We start from the raw sequence: 19132 nt of genomic DNA on the forward strand, positions 1-19132 counted from the left end.
TGATATAATTCTCTAGTTGATCAAGTCCTCTTTCTAGGCCTTTATAGCCTTTAAAACATTTAAACATGTAGATCTTGCATGTCTAAAAAAGTGTATTTCTACTGTAAAATGGCTAATCTTTCTGATTGGTTGTTGGCCTTATAAATGGGCTGTTGGTAGCACATCTGGCTGGCTCCATCGATGGAACATATGACTCTTGATCTTAGGGTTGTGAATTTGAGTCCAATGTTGGTTAGAGAGATTACTTAAGAAGATAAATGAGCTATTGGTTTCTTTATATTAATATTTCCTGTAATCATTTTGCTGAATTTTCTTCTTGTTTATAATTACTTTTTAGTGAATTCCTCTAGGTTCTCCAGGTATATGAACAAACCATATACAAATAATTTAAGCTTTTTCCTTTCCAATTTATATATTTTATGTATCTTTCTCCTCTTAAATTTCTTTGGGTAATCTATGCACAAAAATGTTGAATAGTGGTGGTGATAATGGACATTCTTGTCTCATTTTTGCCTTTAATGAGATACTTCTCATGTTTCTTCATTAAGCATGACACTGGCTTTGGAACTGGTTCCATATATTTTATTATGTTAGGGAAGTATCTATGAATTCCCATTTTATTAAAAGCTTAATTTTATTAAGAGCAGATGTTGAAGCATAGAAATGTTTTCAGAATTTTTAAAGAATGATACTAAGATTAAATAATAAAAAAATGGAACATATTTATATATTTAATTAGGGTAAACTAAAAAAAAGAAAAAACCTCTGTCCTTCAAAAGAAACCATAAGGAAAATGAAAAGACAAACCACAAACTGAAGGAAAACATTTACCACAGAAGACTTGCCTGTATAATATATAAAGCACTCCTACAAATTAATATTTTTCCTGTATGAACTCTACAAATCAATAAAAAAGACTTATAACCTGACAGAAAAAGAGGCAAAAGACATAAACAGATGGATCTTGAATTTTATCAAATGTCTTTGCAGCATATTTGGAGATGACCCTTGACAATTTTCTAACAGTAAATATATATATATAAAATAAATATATAAAATTAAATATGTACATTTTATTTCTAGAATAAATTACACTTATTAATTTATTCTGTTTGCTAATATTTTAATGAAGCAATTTGCTTTGGACATTCTGAAATGTTCATGTATAGTTTTATATTTTTTTGTGTGCTATCTCTATCAGATTTAGGAATTTTTGTAATGTTGTATTTATGTATGTTTTCTGTCTATATTCTGGACTAGTTTGAGGAGTATGGAATTATTTTTCTTTAAAAATTTGGCAAACTGGGGCACCTGGGTGGCTCAGTTAGTTAAGTGTCTGCCTTTGGCTCAGGGGCATGGTCCCAAGGTCCTGGGATAAAGCCCCAGGTCAATCTCCCTGCTCAGTGGGGAGTCTGCTTCTTCCTCTGCCTGCTACTCTCTGCTTATAGGTGGTGGTTGTGTGTGTGTGTGTGGAATAGTGATTAGGAGGTGGTAGTGAGTAAATGTTTTCTATTTCTTCCATCTTAATTTTTCTTAACATTTTCTATTTCTTTCAGAGTCACTTTTGTAAATTATACTTCTTAAAAATTACCTGATTTCCATCTCTGCTTCCTGCTTATATTATGTCTTTACTATAAAAATAACCACTCAGTGTCTGCCTCTGATTTCTGTTTATCTCTCCACTCAAATCCTTTTCTCACACTGCTGCCAGGGTTGTCTTTAAAATATGGATTGGGTGCTCTCGTTCTTCTGCCTAACCAAAACCAGTAGAAGCCCTTCAATGACTTCTAATTGTTCATAGATAAATTCAGCATGACCTGAATGTGCTGTGCTTTATTACTCTCTTGCTTCCATGACTCATGTGTGTACTCTCCCTGAAGAGTCCTCCTCATTTCCTTCACTGTTCCTTAGCTGGTGTAGTTACAGCTCATGTTCTATTCAACTTGATAATCTTCAGTGCTGATACCAAGGGTGTGCAGGCTCATAGCATATAAGTGATCAGTACATACCTGCTGGATCACACTGGCTTTTTTTTTTTTTTAAGATTTTATTTATTTGACAGACAGAGATCACAAGTAGGCAGAAAGGCAGGCAGAGAGAAAGAAGGGGGAAGCAGGCTCCCCGCTGAGCAGGGAGACCGATGTGGGGCTCGATCCCAGGACCATGAGATCATGACCTGAGCTGAAGGCAGAGGCTTTAACCCACTGAGCCACCCAGGCACCCCCGCACTGGCTTTTATGTATTTGTTTTCATGGTGATTGAATATGTGTGTGCTTATTGAAGTGATTCCTTGTAAGATAAACACATCTGAGATGCATCGGGGAGGGGAGGGGGGTAGAGACACCAGTTATAGATACCAGGATTTGACTGTGAGCATATCTGCTCTTTGATCAAAGGTGACACGGTTCCTCCCATTCCTAAGTATCAATACAGACACACATGCAGATGCACACATACAAACATGCACACTTCAGGAGGCTGGGGTAGTAACTGAGTCAAGCAATCATTCTTGGTCCACTTGAATACCTGCATGAAGTTGATAATCCCAGAGAAAGGTAAAATCTTAGAGTTTTTTTTTTTTTTTAAAGATTATTTCTTTCTTTCTTTATTTGACAGGCAGAGATCACAAGTAGGCAGAAAGGCAGGCAGAGAGAGAAAGAGAGAGAGAGAGAAGAGGAAGAAGGCTCCCCACTGAGCAGAGAGCCCAATCAGGGCTTGATTCCAGCACCCTGATATCATGACCCTGAGATCATGACCTAGGCCGAAGGCAGAGGCTTTAATCCACTGAGCCACCCAGGTGCCCCCTTAGAGTTTTTTAAAAAGAACATTTATAAGAATTTCTCCTGTGGTTTTCCTTTTTTTTTTTTTCTTTTTGAAAGATTTTATTTATTTGACAGAGAGAGAAACAGTGAGAGAGGGAACAAAAGCAAGGGGAGTTAGAGAGGGAGAAGCAGGCTTCGTGCCAAGCAGGGAGTCCAATGAGGGGCTCAATTCCCAGGACCCTGGTATCATGACCTGAACTGAAGGCAGATGCTTAACGATGGAGCCATCCAGGCGCCCCGCCCCTGCCCCCCCCCCCCCTCCGTGGTTTTCCTAATGCAGATTTAGAGTATTCCCTAGTCTGTCCATCAGCACTGAATGAGCATTTGAATTTAGGCTGATAGGAGTCAGGCTAATATTTCTTTTGGTAGCTTTTTTCTCTAAGGATGCAAATATATGTTCTAAGTATAATATAGAGATTCAAAACCAAATGTCACATAGGAAGCCAAATACTTCACTCTATTTCTCAGCAACATCAGGCTCAGCCAGTATTGCCAGGCAACTGCTAGGGTAAGTGGGACTGGCTCTCTGTCCTTTTACTCAGACTCTCTGGATGCCTGGGCAGTGGTGCCCACTTCATGCTATCTGTAGACTATTTGTTCATCCGAGAATAAAAAAAAAAAAGAAACTTTGCTTGAAATAACATTCAAAATCAGGTCATTACACTTAATGTTTACTGGGGCTTTGTTCTGGAGATGAAGAGAAAAAACACATGGGCTTCATATTTCTTCAGTTTTTATTTCCTTCAAACTGAGTCACTTTGAAACATTTTGAAAACAGTATTCACATGTGTTTACACTCATTCTACTTGATAGTTCCTATTACAACCTACATGAATTATGGTGTGTTTCTTTATAATTGATTAGAATTATAGCCACTACAAGTGTATACACTAGAACTTGGAAAATATAGTTTTCTGGAGTGTGTGTGTGTGTGTGTGTGTATTAGGCAAATATATAATATATATATATATTAGGCAAATATATATATTTTTGCCTAAAATAGAAAAAACCAACTACCCACAATTTTATACCCAAATGAAATTATATTTTCACTTTTCAACTTTTATCTGTATATTTTAAGAAATTGTTCCTGCATGAGTTCCATATCAGATAGCAGAAATAGAAAATCCACAGTAATTCCCAGCTTCTTTTGGTGTTTTGTTCTTTTCAGTCCCTTCACAGCTATCTCAATTCTTTTATTGCAGCTGCATAAATATATTTTACAGATCTCACATTCCCCCAAAGTCATATTAGAATCCAAATAAAGCCCTACCAATACAATAGCAATAACATTTTGAGGAACAGTAATATATCAGGAGTGCTAAAAATGTTTCCTTTAGACTTGGAGACCTAAGTTTCTGTCTACATCATTGTTGGTAAAAGAAGGAGGGTAAAATAATAGATTTGGACTTGTGGTGATGTGGCTGGCATTATGAATTTTCAATATGACACCTAAAGAAGACTTTCAAGCATCAGGGGAAAAATCTAACTTTGGTTATTGAGTGTTCCAGAAGAAGTTTTGGTGATGTAAGAAGGAGATTTAGAGAGGAACAGGTACCAGGGGAGGTTTTGAGTTAACCCAGGGTCTGACCAGGACCACAGAAGAAAAAGGAATGACAGCAAGGGTGGAAGAAAAAAGTGTACAAGTGTCCCTGGGATGGAACTCAGCTGCCAAGGGAGCAGTCTATAAATTGGCCCCACTTGTTTTCACCCAAGACTCTGGACTCTTGACTTGGATATTTATTAGCTTTCACCGTGAGAAAGTTACTTCACTCTTCTCAGTTTTGTTTTCCATGCCTTAAAATGACAATATAATGTCCATTTCCCAGGCACCACTCTCTGCTTTATTTTTAGCACCTGTGCTGTTCTTGGATCATGAAAGAAGATCAGTAAATACTCAGTGATTGAATGCACATGTAAATAAACTGCCCAGTCTTAGAAATGGTGAATTAAAGGATTAGCTGTGTCTTAAGTTTAAAATTTGGTTTTAAATATAAAACTTGGCTGTAATTAGGATTCCAGAGTTTTCTGGGTACTCTACTATATGCAGCATTGTTTGTGGTAAACCTGTCCCTCTGGGAGTAGTTGTGCGACTGATTGCTTATTTTAATTACACAGAAGAAAACAGTTAAGGTGAGGGGTTCCATTATATCCCCACCTTCCTAACTGAACAATTTTTTGTACTTACTGAAAACAGTATCATGTTCATACAAAAAATTTCTAATTTACAGTATATAAAATAATGACTTATTCAATTCAAAAAACTTTATTGAGTTACTCTGCTTTGGGCCAGTGGTTCTCAAATTTTAGTGTACATCAAAATCACCTGAAGGGTTTGTAAAACTCATATTGCTTACAACATCACACTCTTAACAAGTGATAAAACTACCAGACAAGACATCTTCAAGGGTATAGAACCGAACAACACTATTGAATAATAGGATCTAATTGGCATTTATAAAACACTCCATCCAACAAAAACAGAATACACATTTGTTTCAAGAACTATGGAACATTCACCAAGATAGACCATATCCTGGGTCATAAAACAAACATTAAGCAATTTAAGGATTTGAAATCACACAGAGTATGCTTGCTGACCATGATGGAATGTAGCTAGAAATCACTAACAGAAACACAACAGGAAAATCTCCAAGTACTTAGAAATGAAACAACACACTTCTAAATAATCTATGGGTCAAAGAGGAAATCCCAGAGGAAATTTTAAAATACATAAAACTGAAGGAAACTGAAAGCACAGTATATTAAAATTTGTGGGATGTAACTAAAGCATTACTGGGAGAATGCATTCCTTACATTAAAGAAGAGGAAAGATTTCAGATCAATAATCTAAGTTCCTACCTTTAGCAATTAGAAAGAGGAGATAAAAATAAACCCAAAGCAAACAGAGGGATGGGTACTAGATCAAGGTGGAGAAGTCAGTGGAATTCAAAATGGGAAAATATTAGATAAAATTGATGAAGTATACAGCTGGTTCTTTGGAAAAAAGTCAGTAAAATTGATAAACTGCTTTTAAGACTGATAAAAATAAATACAGAGACAAAACAAGTCACCAGTATCTTTTTTTTTAAAAGATTTTATTTACTTATTTGTCAGAGAGAGAGAGAGAGCGAGCACAGGCAGACAGAGTGGCAGGCAGAGTCAGAGGGAGAAGCAAGCTCCCTGCAGAGCAAGGAGCCCAATGTGGGACTCAATCTCAGGACGCTGGGATCATGACCTGAGCCGAAGGCAGCTGCTTAACCAACTGAAGTACCCAGGCGTCCCCACCAGTATCTTTAAGGATAAGAATGTAATCATGGATCCTGCAGCCATTAAAAGGATAGTAAGGAACAACTATGGATGAGTTTACTCATAAATTAATAACTTTGAAGAAATGAACCAATTTGTCAAAACCCACAATACACCCAAACTAAGCCAAGATGAACTAGATAACCTAAACAGATCTACAATAGTTAAAGGAATTGAATTTGTTATTTAAAAAAAAACCTATAAAAGTATAAATATCCAGTCTCAGATGGCTTTATTGGAGAATTTTATCAAATATTCACAGAAGTAAAACAAATTGTATACATTATTTCCTAGAAAATAAAAGAGGAGAGACCATGTCCCAAATCACAAATTTTATGACTCCAGTTTTACCCTGACATTATAAACTAACCAAATGCCTCCAAAAGAAAACTACAAATCAATACTCCAATAAACTTAGGTGTAAAAATCTTCAACAGAAATTTGTCAAATCAAATACAATAATCTATAAAATAATTATAATCCAAGTGGGATTTATTCCACATATATGAGGTTGGCTCAACATCTGAAAGTGTAAGGCACCATATCAACAGGGTAAAAAGGAAAAATCATATGATTGTACCAAGGTAAAGAAAAAGCATTTGGTAAAATTCAGCACTCATTCATGATAAAAATTCCTCAAATTTAGAAAGAGCATCAACAAAAACTCTACAGCTAACATTGTACTTACTGGTGAAAGACTAAATGCTTTCCTTCTAAGATTGTGAACAAGTTAAGAATGTCTGCTCACACTATCCTTATTAACATAGTGCCTAAAGTCCTTGCGAGTGAAATAAGACAAGAAAAAAGAAATAAAAAGCATACCTATTGGAAAAGAAGAAGTGAAACTGTTTTTATTTGTAGATGACATGATTTTCTATTTAGAAGTCCCAGGCAATCTTAAACACACACAACCACACCCAAAACTGCTAGAATTAAGCTAATTCAGTAAGGTCACAGAATAAAAGATCAGCACACACACAAAAATCAACTGTTTTTCTATATACTGATAACAAACAAATAGAAACTAAAATTAAAAAAGCACAAGACCATTTACGGTTGTTCTGAAGAAAATGAAGTAATTCTAACACACCCGTACAGAACTGGTATGATGAATATGATAAAATGCTAATGAAAGAAATCAAAGAAGACCTAAACACTTGGGAAGACATACTGTGTTCAGGGATTAGAAAACTCAGCATAGTAAAGATGTCAGTTTTCCCTAAACCGATTGTTAGGATTTAACAGTTCCTATTAAAATCCAAATAACGGGGAACCTGGGTGGCTCAGTGGGTTAAGCTTTTGTTCAGCTCAGGTCATGATCTCAGGGTCCTGAGATCGAGTCCCGCATTGGGCTCTCTTCTCGGCAAGGAGACTGCTTCCCCTCTCTCTCTGCCTACTTGTGATCGCTCTCTCTGTTAAATAAATAAATAAAAAGCTTTTAAAAAGTAAAAAAAAAAAAATCCAAGTAAGTTTTCTTGTAGACAAAAACAAGATTATTCTAAATTTATATGAAAGGGAAATAGCCAAAACAATTTTGAAAAGGAAGAATTAAGTGGGAGGAAACACTATTCTAGATGTTAAAATTTATAATATAGCTATGGTAAGCCAGACAGTGTGGTACTAGCAGAGGGATAGAGGCATATAAGTCAATGAAACAAATGAAACAGAATAGAGTCCAGAAACAGATGCACAGAAATATGACCAATTAATTTTTGACAAAGGAGCAAAAGCAATCCAATGGAAGAATGACAAGCTTTTCAGTAAATAGTGCTGGAGCAATTGGACATCCACAGAAGACAACAACAAGAAAACACCCCCAAATCAATCTAAACCTCACACTTTATATAAAAATTAACTCAAGATGAACCAAGGACTTAAATGTAAAGCATAAAACTATAAAACTTCTAGGAAAAAAAATAGAAGAAAATCTTTGGGACCTAGGACTAGCCAAAGAGTTGACAACAAAATAACAACCCATGAAGGGAAAAATTGGTAAGTTGAACCTCTTCAAATTTAAAACTTTTTACTGTTTTATTTAGAGCAAATATTTGTTAAATGCATGGGTATTTCACTGAAGAAAATATACAGATGGCAAATATATACACAAAAAGATTCTCAACATCATTAGCCATTAGAGGAATCCAAATTAAAGCTATGATGAGATATTACTATACACCTATCAGAATGACTAAAAGGTAAAAGAAAAATATATTAATAACACCAAATTCTGGTGAGAATATGGAGAAAGTAGAACACTCATATATTGCTGGTGGGAATATAGAATGGTACAGCTATTCTGGAAAACAGTAAGTTTTTTTAAAAACTAAAAGTAGACATATTTGATCCAGCAGTTGTACTCATAGGCACATACTATAGAGAAATGAGAATGTATTTGTCTGTAGAAATTCATGTGAGCCTCAAATTAGAAACTACCAAATCATCCTTCAGTAGATGAATTGTTAAAACAATCTGTGGTACATCTATATCATGGAGTGCTACTGAGTAATAGAAAGAAATGGACTATTGATATACATAAGAAATTGGATGAACTGCAAGGAAATTATGTTGAGTGAAAAAAAATCCCAAAAGGATATATACTGCAGTATTCCATTTGAATAACATTAATGAGATAGTAATTACAGAAATGGAGAACAGATTAGTGGTTGCCAGGAGTCAGGAATGGGGGAGAGGTGAGTATGCCTATAAAGGGGTAGTACAAGGGTGTCCTGTGGTGATGGTACAGCTAAATATCTTGACTATAGTCATGGTTGCATGAAGCTACACATATGATAAAATTGCATAGAGATACACACACACACACACACACACACACACACATATACACACACACACATATACACACACAGATGAGTACATGTATAATTAGTGAAATCTGAATAATCTTTATGGATTATACCAATATCAGTTTCCTGGTTTTGAAATTGTTCTAGTTATACAAGATGCTTACACTTGTAAACAGTAGACTGGGTAAAGAGTGGTTAGAACTTCCTTGTACCTTTCTTTGTACCTCCTCCAAATCTATAATTATTTCAAAATAAAAAGTTTTTTTTTTAACTTTTTAGTTAAAAAAGTGTTGAGTGTTGAGTATTGCCCCCAAAGTTTTTGATTCAGTAAATCAGAAATTAGGCCTGAAAATCTGCATTTCTAATATGTTGTAAGGTGATGCTGCTGTGCTGTTGCTGCTGCTGGTGGTCTAGAGACCATGTGTTGAGAACCACTTGGCACTCTTGGTACACTGTAGGAAATATGGAGACAAAAAGTAAAAGCTTCCATGGTCAGTATATTAAAAATGTACTGAGAATAAAACAGGTAAAAAATATGACAAGTAGATATAATACAGATGCTGAAAAATTGATAGTTCTAGACATTTCTAAGGAGCAATAGATTAAAACTAAGAATCAAGGGAGACCTCCTGGAAGGAGTGGTGTTTGAGATGTGTGTATGCAGGGATGAGGAAAAATACAAATTTTACAAGGCTGGAAGGGTGTTTTAAGCAGAGCAGCTGCATGAGCAAAGGGAAGGGGGAGAGAAAAATATCACTGGATTATTCATGCAGCAAAGTTGTATAGAACTTGAATGGAGTACAGAGAAATTGTGAGGAAGTGGTGATGCAACATGGGGGCTTAAGTGGGTAGGAGAAGAATCAATGAAACAAGATGGGATTGGGAGGGAGACAAACCATAAGTGACTCTTAATCTTACAAAACAAACTGAGGGTTGCTGGGGGAAGGGGGGTTGGGAGAAGAGGGGGTGGGGTTATGGACATTGGGGAGGGTATGTGCTTTGGTGAGTGCTGTGAAGTGTGTAAACCTGGCGATTCACAGACCTGTACCCCTGGGGATAAAAATACATGTTTATAAAAAAAAAAAGATTTGAGGTAGTTTTGTCAATTAATAGTAAAAACACAAAGCTTAAAATCCATATTGTTATGTTAGAGTTAAATGTAGTGTGACAATCAACAACTTAACATTTTAGAATCCTATGAACAAGGTTAAATTCACCACCTACATGCTACAGAACCTTGAACATACAACTTAACTTTTTTGACCTTAGCCTCATCCTGTTTATTATCTCATAATATGAAGGTAACAATACTTATATCCATTGTTGTTGTTGGGCTTATATAAGTTAATGGCTATAAAGTACTTATTACCATGCCTCCATAAATATCTATGATACTAATACTACTAATAATAGTTATTATATTATTTTTACTATTATAATATTATATTACTATTATTATACTATTACATAATGTTACTATTACAGTTATTAGGGGCCTAACAATTGTTCAGTTTGAAGCATGGTGTGATATGATAATATACATATTTCTTGAAACAGTTGAGATAGTTTATGCATTCAAGTTTCTACATAGAATTTATCAAACTAGTCCTAGCAGTTAACACAACATACTATATATTCAAAATATAGGAAAATATAAAATATAAAAAAATACTATATATTCAAATATTTTTTCTTATAATAAGAGACATAACATATATGTTTCACTTAATCCAAAAATTAAAAATTGGTTGTCTTTAATACTAGGTAATAATAATGATCTAAGTATACATAGTATTTTTTCCAAGGACAGTTTTGTTGGTATGGTTGCTTAGTAAGTGTTGTCAGTTTAATACAACTTATAAATTGTAATAAATAACTTCAAAGTAAGTAAGGTAACTTTCCAGACTCTCTTTCCCCTATTAGCCTTTCTGTTTTTCATTATCCTATATTTCCTTATAAAGTAGTAGTGTTCAACCTCAGGTATACTTTGGAGTTACTTTTGGAGCTTTCAAGAAATCCTGATGACCAGGTCATGTCCTGATTGATTATCAGAATCTCTCATGGTAGGACACAAGATCTAGGATCTCAGTTGATTCCAATGAAACCAAGTCTGGGAACCAAAGACTGAAAGCTTAGTAGTATACATCCAGAACAACAGTCAGGTGGGAATGTAGAACCAATGGGGTGACCCTAAGAGAGTGATAAGGGTGAGCAGTTGGTGATCTATCTCCCAATGATTGCACATCAATCACCATCAATCCAACCTGGATGTACTGTCTATTATCCACAAGCCACTATACTGGGAGAAATATACACAAAAAGACAAACCCTTACATACCATTAAATTAATATAAGCTAGACTTTACCACTTATTTAAAAAAAAAAAAGAATAAAACTAGCATTAAATGAAAGCCATGTACAAGAGCAGAGATCAAAATTGTCAAGATTTTAAGGTGGACTTGTAGAGTGAATTTATTTCTAGGTACTTTTTTCTTGGACTTGTGTATCCAAAAGCCTATGCTCATTTATGCCTATGTATTTACCTATGTTGCTCCCCACATCTTGAATGCCATCCTCTTCTCTCTGTGACTGAGGCCCTCATGGTCAATAAGACCTCAGCTTTCCCTCTGCATTTATTATCACACAGCTCATTGCTAAGATGTTCTCTATGCAGTTCACGGCTGTCTTTAGTTCTCCATGTCCTGAGAGAGTTTTCCTATCTTCCACAGCCTTGCAATTTGCTGGGCTGGGGTTCTCACAGCACTATTTTTCTTTTAAAGAGCATGATAGGCTTTAGAATACCATGTCCTCATCAGCCATCTTCTGTTAAAGATATGGGAGAATGCTCTTGGCTTTGGGAAGTGTAAAAGAATAAAAAATATGCAACCCCCCCCAAACAAACAAACACCCAAAAAACAAAAACAAAACCAAAAAACCCAAACCCAATTCCCCCCAAAATGAAACAAAACAAAAAAACCCCAACCCCAAACCAAAACAAAACCAAAAAAACCCCTCACTGTGTTGATCATTAGAGCTTATTTTCCCTTTCATCAATATGACAGCCTGAAGCCAACTGTAAGTGGGACAGAAACAGTGAATTCTCTGTAAATATCATCAAACTAATATGAGTAGCACATTACTCTTGAACCTTGTTTGGTCTTTTAGTGGGCCTTTCAGAGTTGACTTTTAGTGGACAAAAGATTGATTCCCTGTCACTGCAAGGACTTGTAGCATGAGGGCACATAATAGGGGCATGATAGATGCTCGTTGAATTGAATTGAATTTACTAGTCTTAGAGAGATGTTGTCAATGAAAGAGAATATAGTTAATTCTCATAAGACAAGAAACATTGCTTCTAAGTACTTATTGACATATTTGAGCAGAATGGATTGAAATACCTCCTTGCCTATACAATTAATGATCTGTTTTATTTTATTTCATTTTCCCATGCTAGTTACAAGAGCTGATTATAGGCAGAAATCTGAGTTCAGAAAACTGTGTCATTTTCTCTCCCTTGTGACCTGATACTTGTCCCTTGGGCAGAGACTGCAGAACATTCTTCCTTCCTCATTTCTGTCTACATATACCAAGTTTTAGTCTGAAGCCCCATTCTTCCTAGGCAATTCTTGCTACTTCCACAAAACTAATAAGATAAATAGTAGACAAATAATTTAATAAAACCAAATCCAGGTTAATGTGCTCTTGGGAAAAGGGTAAAACTCCAACTCTTTTTCCTTCCTTAGGAACTCAGTTAATTATTGCTTTCTCCAGATCACACATTACCTAAACTCAACGAAGTGGTTTTTATAATGACACATTCAAGTCAGAAAGAAAGGCAGGGAACTCTATAGAAAAGGAAAAAAGGGAGGGAAAGAAACTAGTATTTGTTGGATGATCACTCTGTGCTAGGCACTTTGCTGCAAGCTATATACACATGATTTCATTAAATCTTCCCACTGTATCTATGAAACAGATTCTGTCATTGTCCTGATTTTTTTGAGGAAACTGAGACTCAGGGGAGGTTAAGTAGCCTCACCAAGATAAAAGAGCAAATAGTGATACTAAATACATACTCTCTATACTACCTCTTAATGTGTTCTAAAGCTAAATTACTTTCCAGGATTCAGGGTGAGGCCCAACTGGTGTCATAAGAAATATAGATGAGGCTAAATTCCCATCTTCCAATGATAAGAATCTCTTGGCATGTGTGGGGCTCACATCTATGTCTTTGGCTGCATTTATATGGGACTGGGCATAAAATGAGCCTCCTCCACTCAGTATAGAGCTATGTGCTGTGGTGTAGTGTGCCTACATATGGTAAAGGCAGATGTCATCTGGAGGAGCAAGATGGCAGAGGAGTAGGAGACCCAAATTTCATCTGGTCCCAGACCCAATTTTCATCTGGAAATCAGCTAGATAGTTATCAAACCATTCTGAACACCTACAAACTCAACAGGGGATTGAAGAAAAGAATAGCAGTAATTCTATTAACAGAAAAGCGATCACTTACTGGAAGGTAGGACATGCAGAGAAGTGAATCTGAGGCAACATATGGGAAGATAGGCTGCAGGGGAATTGCTGGCTCCTGGCAAGCAGTAGAGCAGCAGAGCACAAAATCAGAACTTTTGGAAGTCTGCTCCACTGAAGGACAACACTCTAGTGGTTATGTAGGGGTGGAATCCTTGCTGGGGTGGTGTGGTCTCAGGATCTTTGGGATCACAGCCTAAGAGTGGCAGAGCTCCCAGGTGTCAGACGGGAAAGCTAGCTGCAAAGATAGAGCTGAGGAGGGGCTTTTAGCTCGGGGTTGCCAGAAACCATGATCTGAGGCACAGTTAGACTACTACTCTTCAAGCAGGGACCCCACAAGTGGCAGATCCTGGGAGTCCCCTTACCTCCCACCGAGGAGTGATGCGGGAGCATGCTGCAGGAGTCTGGTGGGTCTGGAGACACCAAATGGGGTGACGTACCAGAGATAGAAAACTCAGTCACAGGCTGGGTGAGCTCAGAATATGGCTGGAGACCAGTGAGGCAGACGTGACTGACCACTTTCTCTGAGGGCTCACTGAAGAGGGGGGCCCTGAGCTCTCAGTTCCTCAGACCCAGAGATTGGGAGGCTGCCATTTTCATTCTTATCCTCCAAAGCTGTATGTAAAGCTTTCAGGGAACAAAAAACTACCAAAAGCAAACCCAAGCAGGTTGCTTAGCCTGGCGCTTGGCAAGGGCGGTGCAATTCCACATCCAGCAAAGACATTTGAAATCACTGCAATAGGCCCCTCCCCCAGAAGATCTGGAAGAACATCCAGCCAAGACTAATTTTTCTTATCAATGAGAACTGTGAAACTCCAGTGCTAGGGGAATACAGCACATAGAATTCATCTCTTTTTTTCTCCCAGATTCTTTAGTCTTTCAAAGTTAAATTTTAAAAATTTTCTTTATTTTTTCTTTTTCCATTTTTTTGAATTTTCCCTCTTTCCTATTTTGACCAACATCTTATTTTATCAAGACCTTTTTAAAAGTCTTTTTTTATTTTCATTTTTATGGTTATAGTCTATCCCTTTTGTTGTATTTATTGTATTTAGCCTTGTTTTTAGTACACATATAAATTTTCTTTCTTTGAAATTTTGGGATACAGTTGCTTTTAACAGACCAAAATATACCCTAAATCTAGTGTATGGCTTTGTTCTAGTCTCCTGCTGGATCACATTCTCTCTCTCTCTTTTTTTTTTTTTTTTTTAATTTTCTTTCTTTTTTCAACCAACTTCTTATTTTATCAATTCATTTTTTAAGATCTTTTTAAATTTTCATCTTTACAGTTATATTCTATCCCTTCATCATACTTATCCTTATTTGTGTGTGTGTGTGTGTATAGACATATACACAAGTTTTTCTTTCTTTAAAATTTTAGGAAGCAGTTTCTTCTAACAGACCAAAATCTAATGTGTGGCTCTGTTCTATTCACAAGCCTGATCATATATATATATATATATATATATATATATATATATATATTTTTTTTTTTTTTTTTTTTTTTCCTTTCTTTCCCTCCCAGGGATCTCTTCTGATTTGTTTAGAGTATATTTTTCTGGGTCGTTGTTACCCTTATAGCATTTTTTTTTCTCTCATTTATCTGGAGATAAATTTTTTTTTAATCCCATTTATCTTATCATTTTTAAATCTATTATTCTCTGGACAAAATGAAAAAGCAGAAAAACTTACTTCAGAAAAAAAGAACAAGAGACATTATTAACTGCTAGGGACCTAATCAATATGGACATTAGAAAGATGTCAGAACTAGAGTTCAGAATGATTATTATAAAGATATTAGCTGGACCTGAAAAAAGCATAGAGGATACTAGAGAATCCATTCCTAGAGAGATAAAAGAACTAAAATGTAACCAAGTTGAAATTTTAAAAAAATCAATAAGGTGCGATAAAAAATGGAAACTCTTACTGCTAGGATAAATGAGGCAGAAGAGAGAATCAGTGATATGGAAGAACAAATGATGGAGGATAAAAAAGCTGAGCAAAAAAGAGACAAACAACTACTGGACCATGAGGGGAGAATTTGAGAGATAAGTGATAAAGACAAAACAATATTACAATAATTAGGATGCCAGAAGAGGAAGAAAGAAAGAGAAGGGCTGAAGGCATATTGGAGCAAATTATAGCAGAGAATTTCCCTAATTTGGCAAAGGGAACAAGCATCAAAATCCAGGAAGCACAGAGAATCCCACTCAACATCAATAAAAATAGGTCCACACCCTGTAATATAACAGTAAAACTTATAAGTCTCGGTGACAAAGAGAAAACCCTAAAAGCAGCTCAGAACAAGAGGTCTGTAATATACAATGGTAGGGATATTAGTTGGGTATGCACAGAGACCTGGCAGGCCAGAAAGGACTGGCATGATATATTCAAAACACTAAATGAGAAAAATATGCAACTGAGAATACTATATCCAGGTAGGCTGTCATTGAAAATAGAAGGAGAGATAAAAAGCTTCCAGGACAAACAAAAACTAAAAGAATTTGCAAACACCAAACCAGCTCTACAGGAAATATTGAAAGTGGTCCTCTAAGCAAAGAGAGGGCCTAAAAGTAACATAGACCAGAAAGGAACAGAGACAATATATAGTAACAGTTAACCTTATAGGCAATACTAATGGCACTAAATTCATATCTTTTAATAGTTAACCTGAAGGTAAATGGGCTAGATGACCCAATCAAAAGAACAGGGTATCAGAATGGATAAAAAACAAGACCTATCAATATGCTGTCTGTAAGAAACTCATTTTAGACCTAAATAAACATCCACATTTTAAGTGAGGGGGTGGAAAACAATTTACTATGCTAGTGGACATCAAAAGAAAGTTGAGGTAGCAATCCTTATATCAGACAGATTAATTATAAGCCAAAGCCTATAATAAGAGATCAGGAAGGACACTAGATCATACTTAAAGGGTCAGTCCAACAAGAAGATCTAACAATTTTAAATATCTATGCCCCTAACATGGGAGCAGCCAATTATATAAGCCAATTAATACCCAAATCAAAAAACAGATCAACAATAGTAGGGGATTTTAACACCACCCTCACTGAAATGGACAGATCACCTAAGCAAATGATCAACAAGGAAAGAAAGGCTTGATTAAACTCTTTGCAGTGTAGGAATAGAGAGTACATACCTCAATATCATAAAAGCCATCTATGAAAAACCCACAGCAAATATCATTCTCAATGGGGAAAAACTGAGAGCTTTTCCCCTAAGGTCAGGAACACGACAGAGATGTCCACTATCACACTGCTATTCAACAGGTACTAGAAATCCTAGCCTCAGCAATCAAACAATGAAAAGAAATAAAAGGCACCCAAATCAGCAAAGCAGTCAATCTCTCACTCTTTGCAGATTATATGATACTTTATGTGGAAAACAAAAAAGACTCCACTCTAAAATTGCTAGAACTCACACAGGAATTCAATAAAGTGTCTGGATATAAAATCAATGCACAGAAATCAGTTGCATTTCTATATACCAACAACAAGATAGAAGAAAGAGAAATTAAGGAGTTGATTCCATTTGCAATTGCACCCAAAACCGTAAGATACCTAGGAATAAATCCAACCAAACAGGCAAAGAATCTGTACTCAGAAAACTATAGAATACTCATGAAAGATTGAAGAAGACACAAAGAAATGGAAAAAATGTTCCATTCTCATGGAGTGAAAGAACAAATATTGTGAAAATGTCTATGCTACCGAGAGCAATCTACACATTTAATGCAATCCCTATTAAAATACCATCAACTTTTTTCAAAGAAATGGGCACACAACCCTAAATTTATACAGAACCAGGAAAGACCCCCATAGCCAGAGAAATGTTGAAAAAGAAAACCATAGTTGGTGGCATCAGAATTCCAGACTTCAAACTCTATTACCAAGCTGTAATCATCAAGGCAGTATGGTACTGGGTTTGAGGAATTCCTTTGGGTTGAGAATCTGGGCATCTCTGATAACCAGAGTGGCAAGTTACTGGAGAAACTTTGATACTTTTGCATCATGTAAAAATGGTGATCATGAGGATGATAAATATTTACCGCCCACTTAAGTGCAAGATATGATCCAAAGAGCTGTGGATACATTAACTCATATAACTGTTCAATAATCCTGTGAGGTAGTTACTGCCATTACTCTTCATTAATTGTCAAGAGGTTAAATAGTTTACCCAATGTTACAAGCTAGTAAGCGGCAGAACCAAGATACAAATTTAGGTAGCGTGGCTTCAGTGCCTTCAGGGAATGTCATTTTGGACCTCTCTAAATGATACCAAGAGACCTTTATGTGACCTTGAATTGGAGGTGGCAGTGAGTAGGAGAAAAAAGGAAACTTGTAATGACTAAAATTAAATTTTGCACCACCTAGTGAGAGAGAAATTGAGTGTTATTTATGTCCGTGAAAAGCAAAAAAAAAAAAAAAAAGAAATGAGACATTTCTTGTATTCCTAGTTTGTGAACCAAGATTCAAACATTTTTCTTATCTAAAGTAACTTATTTTCTAAATATTAACATTACCACTAACCAATACAAGGGAGGAGTGAACTTGAGACCACACAATTAATTTAATCTTGCATATTTTGTTCTCTCATCACGTGGAGAGTGCCTGCTGACTCTCCCTAGCTGTGTGGCTCTCTAAAGAGGCCTTTTCCCACAGATCCCTATGGGGGAAACAGTGAGATGGTAAGGGAGCAGTGCACTCTATGAAGATGGATGTCATGGTAACATCATGAACGAGGGCTAGTGATTCGGGGTTAGGTGGGTGGGCCTTTGTGGAGACACATACAAATACAGAGGCATTGATTAGAAAACTTCCTGGTGTTTTTCAGTATTTGAAGTGTACCATTATACTAAAACAAAACAAAAAACAACTTCGGAAGAAAATTTCCTTCCTATTTATCAGCAGCTTGAGGTCAGGATTTAGACAGACTTTCTCAAGGAGGAATGAAAGAGGAGGAATAATTTAGATACTCCAGGCAATGATTTCAGGTTGGCTGGGAGCTGTGAGGTAAACCGTGATAGAGCGGTGGTAGCTGCAGGAGGAACATCGGTTTGCAGCCACATGGATTTTCTTGCAGTGCTTTGAATAGGCTGAGCTTTTCTTAGCTCTAGATCTTTGTACTTTTGTCCAGAAATCTCTTTTTCCTTTTTCCTCATAGCTGGCTCTTTCCCTTCCTTCACGCCTCAGTTCAGTGTCACATTAGGCAGTCTTTCTTGGCGGCTTTTTCTAAAATAGGTCCTCTCCCTCCCTGATCTACCGCTCAGCATCCTATTTCCTCCATTATAGTATTATCTTCAATATTTTATTTGCCTACTTTTCCTTCAGGTTACTTATTTATTTGATTTGCTCCTCCTGCCTTCTTGCTATAATGTAAGCTCCATGAGGTTAGAGACCATGATGGTTTTTCTCACTCCAGTCCTCAGCATACTCTGTGTGTGTGTGTGTGTGTGTGTGTGCGCGCGCGCTTTTATCCTTGACATATTCCTTTTTTTTTTTTTTAAGTAAGTATTCTCTATGCCTAACATGGGTCTTAAACTCACAACCCGAGCATAAGAGTCAGACGCTCCACTGACTGACTGAGCCAGGCACCCCACTTGGCATAGAGTTTTGCACAGAGAATGTCATTAATTAGCATCTGTTGGTTAAG

Source organism: Mustela lutreola, chromosome 1 (assembly GCF_030435805.1).
Source record: "Mustela lutreola isolate mMusLut2 chromosome 1, mMusLut2.pri, whole genome shotgun sequence".
Taxonomy (NCBI): Eukaryota; Metazoa; Chordata; class Mammalia; order Carnivora; family Mustelidae; genus Mustela; species Mustela lutreola.